Source organism: Phycodurus eques, chromosome 13 (genome assembly GCF_024500275.1).
Source record: "Phycodurus eques isolate BA_2022a chromosome 13, UOR_Pequ_1.1, whole genome shotgun sequence".
In the NCBI taxonomy this organism is placed as follows: Eukaryota; Metazoa; Chordata; class Actinopteri; order Syngnathiformes; family Syngnathidae; genus Phycodurus; species Phycodurus eques.
The window spans coordinates 24972125-24982315 of NC_084537.1; positions in this window are offsets into that span (position 1 = coordinate 24972125).

Consider the following 10191-nt stretch of genomic DNA (forward strand, 5'->3'; position numbering starts at 1 on the left):
CCAATTCTTGTGGCTGTAAGGTGACACCAATATGCAGAAAGCGAAAATCGAAAAGAACAGCACACGAGGTCAACGAACCTAACGGTGCCGCTCTTCGATGCCTACCGATGATTACGGGGACAACGTTGGATGCCAGCTTTTACTTTATGGACCCTTTTGAAAGCTATTTGGGAAAAAAAAACAACAACTGCGATTCATGTGGTGACTCAGCCACCATTTTCGGAAAGGTTGCATCACCCTGGCGTGAGACTTTCTGGCGCACTATAGGAAGCTCCCTGGAACACTCTCAGCGGCATTCAATATAAATAACACTTCATATTAAAGTCTCTCTGGTGCCATTATTGCGATATTTCCTCAGCATGAAGGTGAAACTCATGAATAAATGTGTCTCTGCTCTTCCTCATTCACAGCAATATTCATACTCAGTGTAACTGTAACGGGATGGAAACGGCAAGCGGGTATCCTAGAGATGCGGGCGATACTAAAGCCCGCCGTACATCGCCACCGAACCCGACGTGGACCTGGCGCGTCGCAAAATCAATGACGGTTGGCGACTCACACCCGCACATTCAGCGATTTGATTTCAGTTCATCTTACTTGATCAATTGTATTCAAGTGTGACAGTGAAAGGGACAAGGTGCAGTTTTCTAACTGCTAGCAATATTTGAATGTAGCCTCATTTCAGTCCCCGCCCCTGCCGCCCCGCGTCTCTCCGGAAAGAGACCGACCGGTTCGCCGCGCTCGCCTGGACGCGTCGGAGTGAATTTTGTTACCCGTTTGATGCTGTATTTTTGGGGAATGTCCACTTAGAATATAAAAGAGGTCATCAACTTACCTGACGTGACATACGCGGAGCTTTTCCAAGCTCAGCCGTAAAGCGGACACACGCCACTGTTACGTCTTTAGCCTCGATTTGAAGTAGAGAGCTGTTCAATTCCTACTTTGGAACTTTCGGTGCTCGCTGGTGTTAAACAATCCGGCCAAGAAACTACGCTCGGTGTGCGGCGAGCTTGAATTGTCGAGATTCTTGGATTTGACCATCCAATGTGGGGCGGAGTATGGCGTTGAAGTTTGACAATCATTTCGCCATGAAAACAAATGGGGGCGTGATTATTAGGATTATTCTAAAACTGTCCGATTGTAGGAAAGCACTAAACACTCGGAATTTATTACGAGTACCCGTACGGATCGCGTTTTTCCGACTTTGCAATCGTCTTCCGGGCTTCTCAGTGCCGATCAGGAGTCGCCGTCCTCTGGCCGATGACTGATGGACAACAGGAAGCGGCTTGGCAGAACGGAGGAAGTCGCGGATGCTTTTTCCGGCGCCGTGCCCGCCCCCGAGCTCATTTCAAAGGATATCGCGTGTCCTTCTGCGCGTCGGCTGTGCCCGGACGGGTTCAAAATTCACATGTGATGCTGAGCCAACGGAAGCGTCTGCACAAGGGAGATCTTGAAAATCCAAACGCTGCAATTGGAAGGGACCGATACAGACACGTGGACTCTGCAAATTGTCCCGCTATATTTTTATTCGAACAACTGCTCTCACTTTATCGGCAGCTTGTCTCTTTTTTTATTTAGCCTCTCTTGGGGCTTAGTTTATTTTTCCTTGAGACATTTTGGGCAGTTTTCTTGTGACATCTCTATTTCTGTCTTTAGCCTTCTCTTTGCAAGAATGTTGCCATTTTGGGAACCGTGATTGTGCGCTTTTTCACAGCGAGCCAGATGAGTCGATGTCAGCTAAGCCAGCTTTCAACGGGGCAAATGGAGAAGCAGAAAGCCAGAGGAGGCAATCCGCCCAAATCTCTTTCAGTGCATTTTGTGCAATCTGAATTCTCCATATGAAAAAGAACGCAGGCGCGATATTTTTGAAGATGCGGCCCGTTCGTACGGGTCGATGTGATCGGCTCAATCGATTCCAATAACAGATATGACCTTTGCGCTTCAAGAGGAAATTGGACAAAAAGGACACAAGCTATGCCATAGATGGTTTTGTCCAAATAGGCGTTTTCTTATGAATTGGTGAGTTGAACCAATACAAGAATGTTTTGTCAGAATAATAACCGATCCGGACGGAAGCTCTCCAGGGCTTTAGTATGGGTCAATGCGGTATGCTAGCATATGGAATTTATGAAATCATTGAACATACGTCCACCAGGTTTGGAGACAATTGGATGCATTTATCTGACCCGTATGAGACAATATTCCAAATAAAATGAATATGTACTTTGGAAGACACAAAATGGCTCCACTGACCTCTTGCGCGTCTTTACGTGGCAGCGTCGTGCTTGTCGCCATCTTGTGTGTCACCGAAGAGCCACAAAAAGAAACGTCAACCCACACGCGCTCACCCGACACCGCCGCTGCAACACGACGCCATGGTCACGATGGGCACTCGACCTCTCCACCCCAAAGCTGCAACTCTTGTGTTTAATGCTGAAGGGGTGGCTGTGGCAGCTGATAAAGTCATAGGCACTCAGTGCTCAGGCACAACACATTCAACTCAACTGGAATTTAAAAACAAAAACAAAACAGGGGGGGGATAATGAATCCGTTCCAATAGGAACATCTAATAGGCCAACTTGGAATAGACTTGAGATGCCTTCGAGCGATGTTCTTCCACTTGTCGTGCACAATGTTGTACGTGCACATTTGTCTGATGACCAGTTCTCATCATCATCATCATCGTCGTCATCATCATCATCATCATCATCATCATCACCACTGGCGCGCCCTCTAGTGTCCACTTTGTGCAAACAGGCGTGAGGCGTTCCCTGTGTTTATTTGGCGTTGGACTCAGATATGTTCAAACAATTTGACCTCAAATGATGCATGCACTCCCTCACTGAAATAATTCAATTAACACTTTGGTTATGAAATGACCGCACACGTATAAAATAGTTACACATCTATTCGTACAATCTGTGTAACCCAACTTCTATCCATCGACTGCGCATCGAGCCATCCTTCTCTCCATCTATCTCTCCGCGATGTGTGGGTTGACGTGAACTATTTACGCTTGGGTTTTATGGCAAATTGCAATCTCACCGCACACATTCATAAACCCCTCATGAAATTTAAAGCCAAACAATTCTGTTAATAGCTGCGAGGTTCTGCCCGCTCGCGGAAGGGCCCCGGGGGCGCCGGCGCTCTCCGAGAATCCTCTAATGATGCCGTGCGTGCGGGGATGCGCGGCCGGAGCCTTCAGAAGTTCCGTCACGCCTTCCCGCTCCAGCATCCGGCGCTGATATGAAGCCGAGAGGAGGACGGAGCGAGAAAGGGCGCGGGAGAGATGTCGGCGGTGACCCACGGCCGCCCACCTCTGAAATAGGCCTCAAATGAATGCGTTTCTAGCTCACGCTGGCGTGGAAGGCCCCGAGGCCGATAAGGAGAAAAGACACGCGCGAGGAAAGCTGAAGTCAGTTCATCCAGCAACACAAAACCCAGCGTTCTGAGTGATGACAAAATGAATGGCCCGCAGTTGCACACTGTGGGTTGGCATGTTTGAAGCAGGTGGCAAAAAGGACACAACGACCTAAACGTAAAGACACAGCCCGCACCAAGCCACGGTCACCGAGAGCCACGGCTAGCATTCGACGACCGAGCTAAATGAGTCAATGTAATCAGAAGAAATAAAGGTTGAAAATATTAGCACCTCTCACTATGATTGTGCGGATGTGTACCTTTCATTTTGACTGGATTCTACATTTCTTGATTATTGTCCTTGGCAATCGGAGCGTGTAAAGTAAATGTTTTTTGTGTGTGTGTGTGTGTGTGTGTGTTTTAAAGGTCCCGTGCCATCAAAAGGTTTTATGTTTAACAGAGGTCAAAATGAGTCCGTGACCTGGTTTAACTTTGACATCTACGCGGCTTGTCCATTAAATGCAATCCACTGCGAACACCAAAACAGCTTGCAAACAGTGACATTGTTGTGCGGTCGCTACGCCAATCAATATTCAAGTACCCGCCCGCTTTGCGGTTGCGACACGTCCAATCATCAAGTGACAACGCGGCTGCGTCTTGTGCAAAGCTGAAACTTTGCGTCGCCCGCCAAACTCGGAGGAGTTGAGGAATAAATGGCTTCAATTTATTCGGGGAGAAATTCCTAAGAATTTGGGAAGCAGATTTGGGGCGTGTCGGGGCCCATTTCGTGGAGGGTGGCTTCGTAAAAGAAGTTTTCCGACACGTGCATTTCCAGGTTCGGAGCGAGCGGGCGGGCGGCCGCTGCCGAGCCGTGCAAGTACACTTTACGAAAGCATACGCGTGTTTTATTTTACAATACTTAACTATGTTTACAATTGACACTGAATGAATTCGCAAAGCTTACGGTCACTGTCGCGAGCGAACGGGGCACAGGACCATCCTCTTGAAAAATGTTCTCCTCGCTTTTATTTCACGCACGTCCGCTCCTGTGAGCGGTCGCGAGTCGCCAACAGTCATTTCCGCTCACGTTTGCTTTTCGTGGGCGGGTTGCTCTAGTTTGTAGTCTCGTCAATCGGCACCGCAGGCGGCGTTGTGCTCGTGGGCGTCTCTACCTCCGGAACTTCCTCGGACAGTTCCAAGCCGCCGCACTCAATAAAGGTACGGGCAAAAACGCGACGGGCATTTCATCCGTCGGGTTCCGCAAAGCTCTCAGGGCAAACTTGAGAGCGGAGTCGACCGCTCCGAACGCGGCCCTCCGCTGCGCGACGGCCGACAGCTGCTGTCGGACAAAACGCAAGGATCGTGGCAAGATCGCTGACACGACAAAGAAAGACGGCTCGGCTCATCTTTTTTTGCTGGGCGAACGACGCCATAAGAGTCATCGAACAAATAATGACAAAGAACAGGAGCGGAGGGGCGAGTTTGAGCAAAATCCAAATCGGATAGCAGAGCAACGGTAAGCGGAGAAGGGCGAGCGCATGTGGCAGCGGCTGAATGTGTTGATGCAGTAGGCGAGAGAAACAGATGCAAGGAAGGAGAGAGCTACAAATACACTCGCATGCAGTGGATAGAAAAAGTCCACACACCCCTGTTCAAATGCCAGGTTTTTGTGATATAAAAAGATGAGACCAAGATAGATCATTTGCAAACACTTTCCACCCTTAATGTCACCGACGGAATAACATTTACGTCCGAAAAGGTCCAAAATATTTTGGATTTTCGAGAGGGGAAGTCAAGAAAAGTGTGCACACCTTATAACTGCGTCTAAGGCTGTGTTCGGAATGAACCAAACACATTCGAACTGCCGTCAAATGCGAGTCGGCACACGCCTGCCTCTGATTAACCCCAAATAAAGTTCCGATGTTTAAGTAGGCCCTTCCTGACATTTGTGTCGCTGCTTTCGAGCAGAAGCTTGACTTTCATTTGAACTGTTCATAATTCCCTCCACCTCGTCTAAGGGTTCAGTTCCAGCGAAAGAAAAGCAGCCCATGTTCATCAGAATCAGAATCAGAATCTGAATCAGAATCATCTTTATTTGTATGTAAACATTATGCAGAAAACGTCAAAGTAAAAGGATGTAAAAAACACACGAGGAATTTGTCTCCAGGAGTTGGAGCCGGTCTCGTGCAATGGACAGCCATTTTGACAAAAAAATACTTTTGACACATAAAAACACCTTAGAAATTATAGCCAATAAGTTCAAGCGTTAGTTTTATTGGCATATTTTACATGTTTGGGAGAGTTTGAATGTGATTGGTTAATTCTGAACACAGCCACATCCCATTTATAAGAGGGTGTGCACACTTGTGCAACCACATTATTTCAGTTTAGATGACTTCTCCTCTAGATTTTTGGGGGAATCGAGTAGTCCAGGTTGAAAGGTCAGAGCAACGGTGGAAAACAAAAATGTTTGAAATGATTGATAGGTCTTGTTCTCATTTTTTTAATATCACAAAAACTGAGGTGTGTAACCTTTTTTTATATTCACTGGATGTGCAGTTAAGCCAGCACGCATACTTTCATTATTAAGGCGTCCTCGCCAAGCTTTGCGACTTGCGCTGTGGATAACTGCAAAACAAAACAAAACAAAAAAACTGATCCGAAACTATCTGAATGATTGTAATGATCCACTTCGGCGCATGAACAGAACGAGCTCTTCTTTGATCCTTCAATTGAGCTGGGAGGATTTAAAGCCGATGTACTGTAGCGTCAAGCGCTCCGAGCAGGTGGGAGCAAGCGACAGGCGCTGAAATGTTTTCCTACCGCACGCTAATGTCGTGACCTTGGCCACCGGAACGGAGAAGACGGCGACGGCCGTCGGCGGCAGCGTGGGCTCCTCGCGGCCGCTCTAGCCGGTTAATCGCCAGCGCGGCTGCTAAATAGCTGAACCGCGATCACGGCACGCACGAGGAACACAAATACACCGGCAACAATGTGCGCGCAATCTTTGAGAGACGTCTCCTGCACTTTGAACATCTTAGCCAAAGATTGCACGGATTATCTGGGCTGGGCTACTGTGTGTGCACGAGTGCAAATGTCTAATAATAAACGGCCGTGTCGAAGGGGACGTCCTGAAGGATATAGTGACTGCAGAGTGCCAGAAGACAATTCTCGTAGACCGGGAAATATACAGAAACACGACAAATGCGACAGCCGTGACACACGGAATATACGGCACATGGAGATGACTTTAGAGTAGGATCGGCGCCATCGATGTGAATAGTTCATGCGATTGAGGCGTACACTTTGACTTTCATTGAAGAAGTTTCCCAAGCACGGACCTGCTATGCTTTTTCAGGGCCTGATGTATTTAGACGAAGTGACACAGTTGAAACCCTAATTTCAACAAATACCGCTTTTGTAGTATTGTCAAGGCAAACAAATCAAATATTCTCAAATATCCAAGGAAATGACCAAATCTCATCCTAAAAAGTGGACGCCCCAAGATTCTTAAAGGTGCCATATTTGACCAGATCAACTTTTTCTGGTGTTTGGCATGTAATATTGGCTCTATGGTGCCTCAGTACATATGTGAAATACGAATGAACATATTTTCACATGATTTATTACAAAAAAACAATTTCAAATATTTGTACAGATTGGAGCAAGAATCATGGAAGTTGATTCACATGATTTGCTTTCACGGGCCACATAAAATGATGTGGCGGGCCGGATCTGGGCCCCAGGCCTTGAGTTTGTCCTTACATGCTTTACCTTCGCATTGGTAAAATAAAAAAAAAATAAAATAAAAAAAAACCATCATAATCATCACATTCTGTCTGATATAGAAAAATGAGACCGGCCAGCAGAAGCTGAAATCAAGGAATGACATCATCACTTTCAAAATGGAAAAGTGACTTTAATGGCTGAACGGTTGCGTCCCTGGAGCGGCTGCCCACTCATCAAGCACGAGATGACACAACCAAGAGAATCTTTGATTTTCATCTGCACATATCTGAAAATGTGTCTGTGAGCGAACTGCTGTGAATTGGATCCAAATTGGCCGGGCCACGTAGTTTCTCAGCCCGTGACGCGACGAGCTCGGCCGGGCATGTGCGGCTGCAGATTCCCTTCCGAGCGACTGTCTGCAACGCTATCGTCACGTCACATCGCCCTGGATCCAACCGGTATGACGCTCCTGTCAATCACCTCGAAGGCCACAGATAAGTAGAGCTGCAATGAGTTTTGTTGGACGCGCAGATTCATATTGGCTAACAGCGCTAGCGTCCGATAACCGGCACATACTCGATCGTTCGGTGAAGTTGCCGAGCGCTCGTTGTTTTCCCTCACACTCTCGGGCTCGGCTCCTTCAAACCGAAGCCGCTCCAGTCGCCCCGAGTCATCGTGATAACAAAAAGTCGTCATTGGCCGAGCAGTCACGTTCTCGACGACGTTAAAATAGGCTCATTTTAACTGGGACAGGAAACGGGATGTGTAAAATGTGTCATAATTCTTGAACCTCGGGGTGCAGTGTTTGGATGGAAGCGTGTCACAGACTTTATTAAGTTACTTGCTCTTCTTTTAATGACGACATTTTGAATCAATCGCAAGGTCGTTGTTGAACGATATTTATTCTTAGCTATTGTAGACGGACGGACGGACACAGAGAGCGACACCTGCGGATGTTGGTGTAAGGTCTTCACGCTGCGCAGAGCAGGCGTAGCGACATGGCCTCGGCCCTGGTCCCGCTCCTGCGCGCGGTGAGATTGAAGACGCACGCGGCGGCCAGCCGGTGGCCGTGCAGGCACGCGGGGTGGCTCTGCATGGCCCTCGGCGCCAGCTGCAACACATGCAACAGCCAGATCAGAAACAGGCAACAGGCAATTGTTTTCTCACTTTGGACTGTCCGCGGGTATGGATTTGAGGGTAGTAGACGGTGAACTTTCACATCTGAAGACACATAGTTGCCGCGCTGAAACTCCAAGGTGAGAAAATAAATGTACAAAGATAACTAGAGGAGCATTACACAGAGTGCAGACCTCCACCGTGACCGAACAATCCTAAAAACTGTACGTCCAGCAGAAGGTGCAGCACCTCCTGCTGGATCTGGTTAGTTACTGCACCACTTCGCCACAATGGATAATGACAGCAGAAAGTGATTACAAAATCTTGGATTGGCAATTATTGTATATATTTTTTTGTTTGCTCAGCGTTTGTGCCACCCATCCGCAAAGTTTTTTAAATGAAATGTTATAGTGTAGGTTTGGTGGATATTTTGCCACTCATCTATCTTAATATTTTCGTGACAAGATTAGCTCTCAGGATGATGTAATGACATTCTACATTACTGCAAACCACAACTGCAACAATACCAGTGGACGTTGCCGTGGCCAAATGGCTCAGTCCCTGGCTAGCTGTAAATAGGGGACCATTTTGAAAAAAGTATCAATACAAATATTGCGTACACGTTGTAGCTGGCTTTCCCTGCTAATAATCAAGGCGGCCTCAAATGAAATGTCGGTCTGCATTCACAAAGAGGACTCATAGAGCGCGTATGTCGACTTCGAGGGGTCCGTTTGGGAATGAACGGGACTACACCACCTCCAGCATTTCCGCTTGCGGTTTGTGAGAGTCGGCTGTCAAATTGTAGCGATGGAAGAGGGCCTCTCGGGTGGAACACTTTCTGCCTCTGTACCTTCTCAGGGCCTCGCACAACTACTTCTCATTCGCCTCTCCAGTGACCTCAACATTTTCTCCTTTCTTCCAAATGATTGTGCTGCATCATAATAAAAAGTGTCCATAAATGGTCTCACAAGGCGCGTCTTCCTTATGTGGGCGACGTCGTTCAGTCGTTTCAGACTCTTTTAGCACTTGGATGGAATCTTTCCGGCCTGCTGCCAACAACACCGACGCGGACGACATAAATCACGACTTTCACCACCAGGAGGCTGAAGATGACAATGTCAACATGTTGTTGTTGTTGTTGTTGTTTTTTTTGGGGGGGGGCTATGCAGTTAAACTTCTAAATCAGTATTGACTCCAATATTATTCAAATGTAGTGCATAAACAGGGAATCAACAAAAATGATCATGTCAATGAATTAAAAAAAAAAAAAGAAATGTAGCTTCAGTGAGATCTAATACGAGCCCTGTATCAATAAATGAGCCTCTCATGCAGCTAAAAAGGTCACCAAAACATCGGGATTATCATGTAACGCCTTTGCACGAGGCTCAGTGACTCGCCGTAGTTTGTGTTTATGTTTTCAGTTCTCCAAAGTATTGACTGTCAAAATGGCTGCCTGTTGTCGTACTGGAGCGGCTCCGACTACCGGAGACCAATTCCTTGTGTGTTTTTGACATACTTGGCAATAAAGAGGATTCGGATTCGGATTCAATCGAATAAAACGATGACGTGTTGAATGCATTTGTAAAATTGATGCTACTGTTGATTTATTGTAGTGTTTACAAAAGCTCAATGTGCCAATTATATAGAGCGAAAGGAATGAAAAATGAATGCAACACACATTATAAATGACAGATTGAAGGGCGAAAGGTCAAAATTGTTGTGAGGTTGTGGGCTGGACTTCCTGTGTGGCGTTTGCATATTCTTCCTGTGCTTGCGTGGGTCTTTCCCTGCCTGCAGCTTCCATTCCACTGCCAAAAGATGCTTTCTCATGTTAGCTTCGTTGACGACGCCAAATTGTCCGTAGGTGCGGGTGCGCTTTGCCCAGCTGCGCCCTGCGACCGACTGGCATTCAGCCAGCGCGATTGGGAACGGATTGGTGACGGTCGAATTTTCGCCCCGGCTCTCGTATTGAATCTCAACGAACTG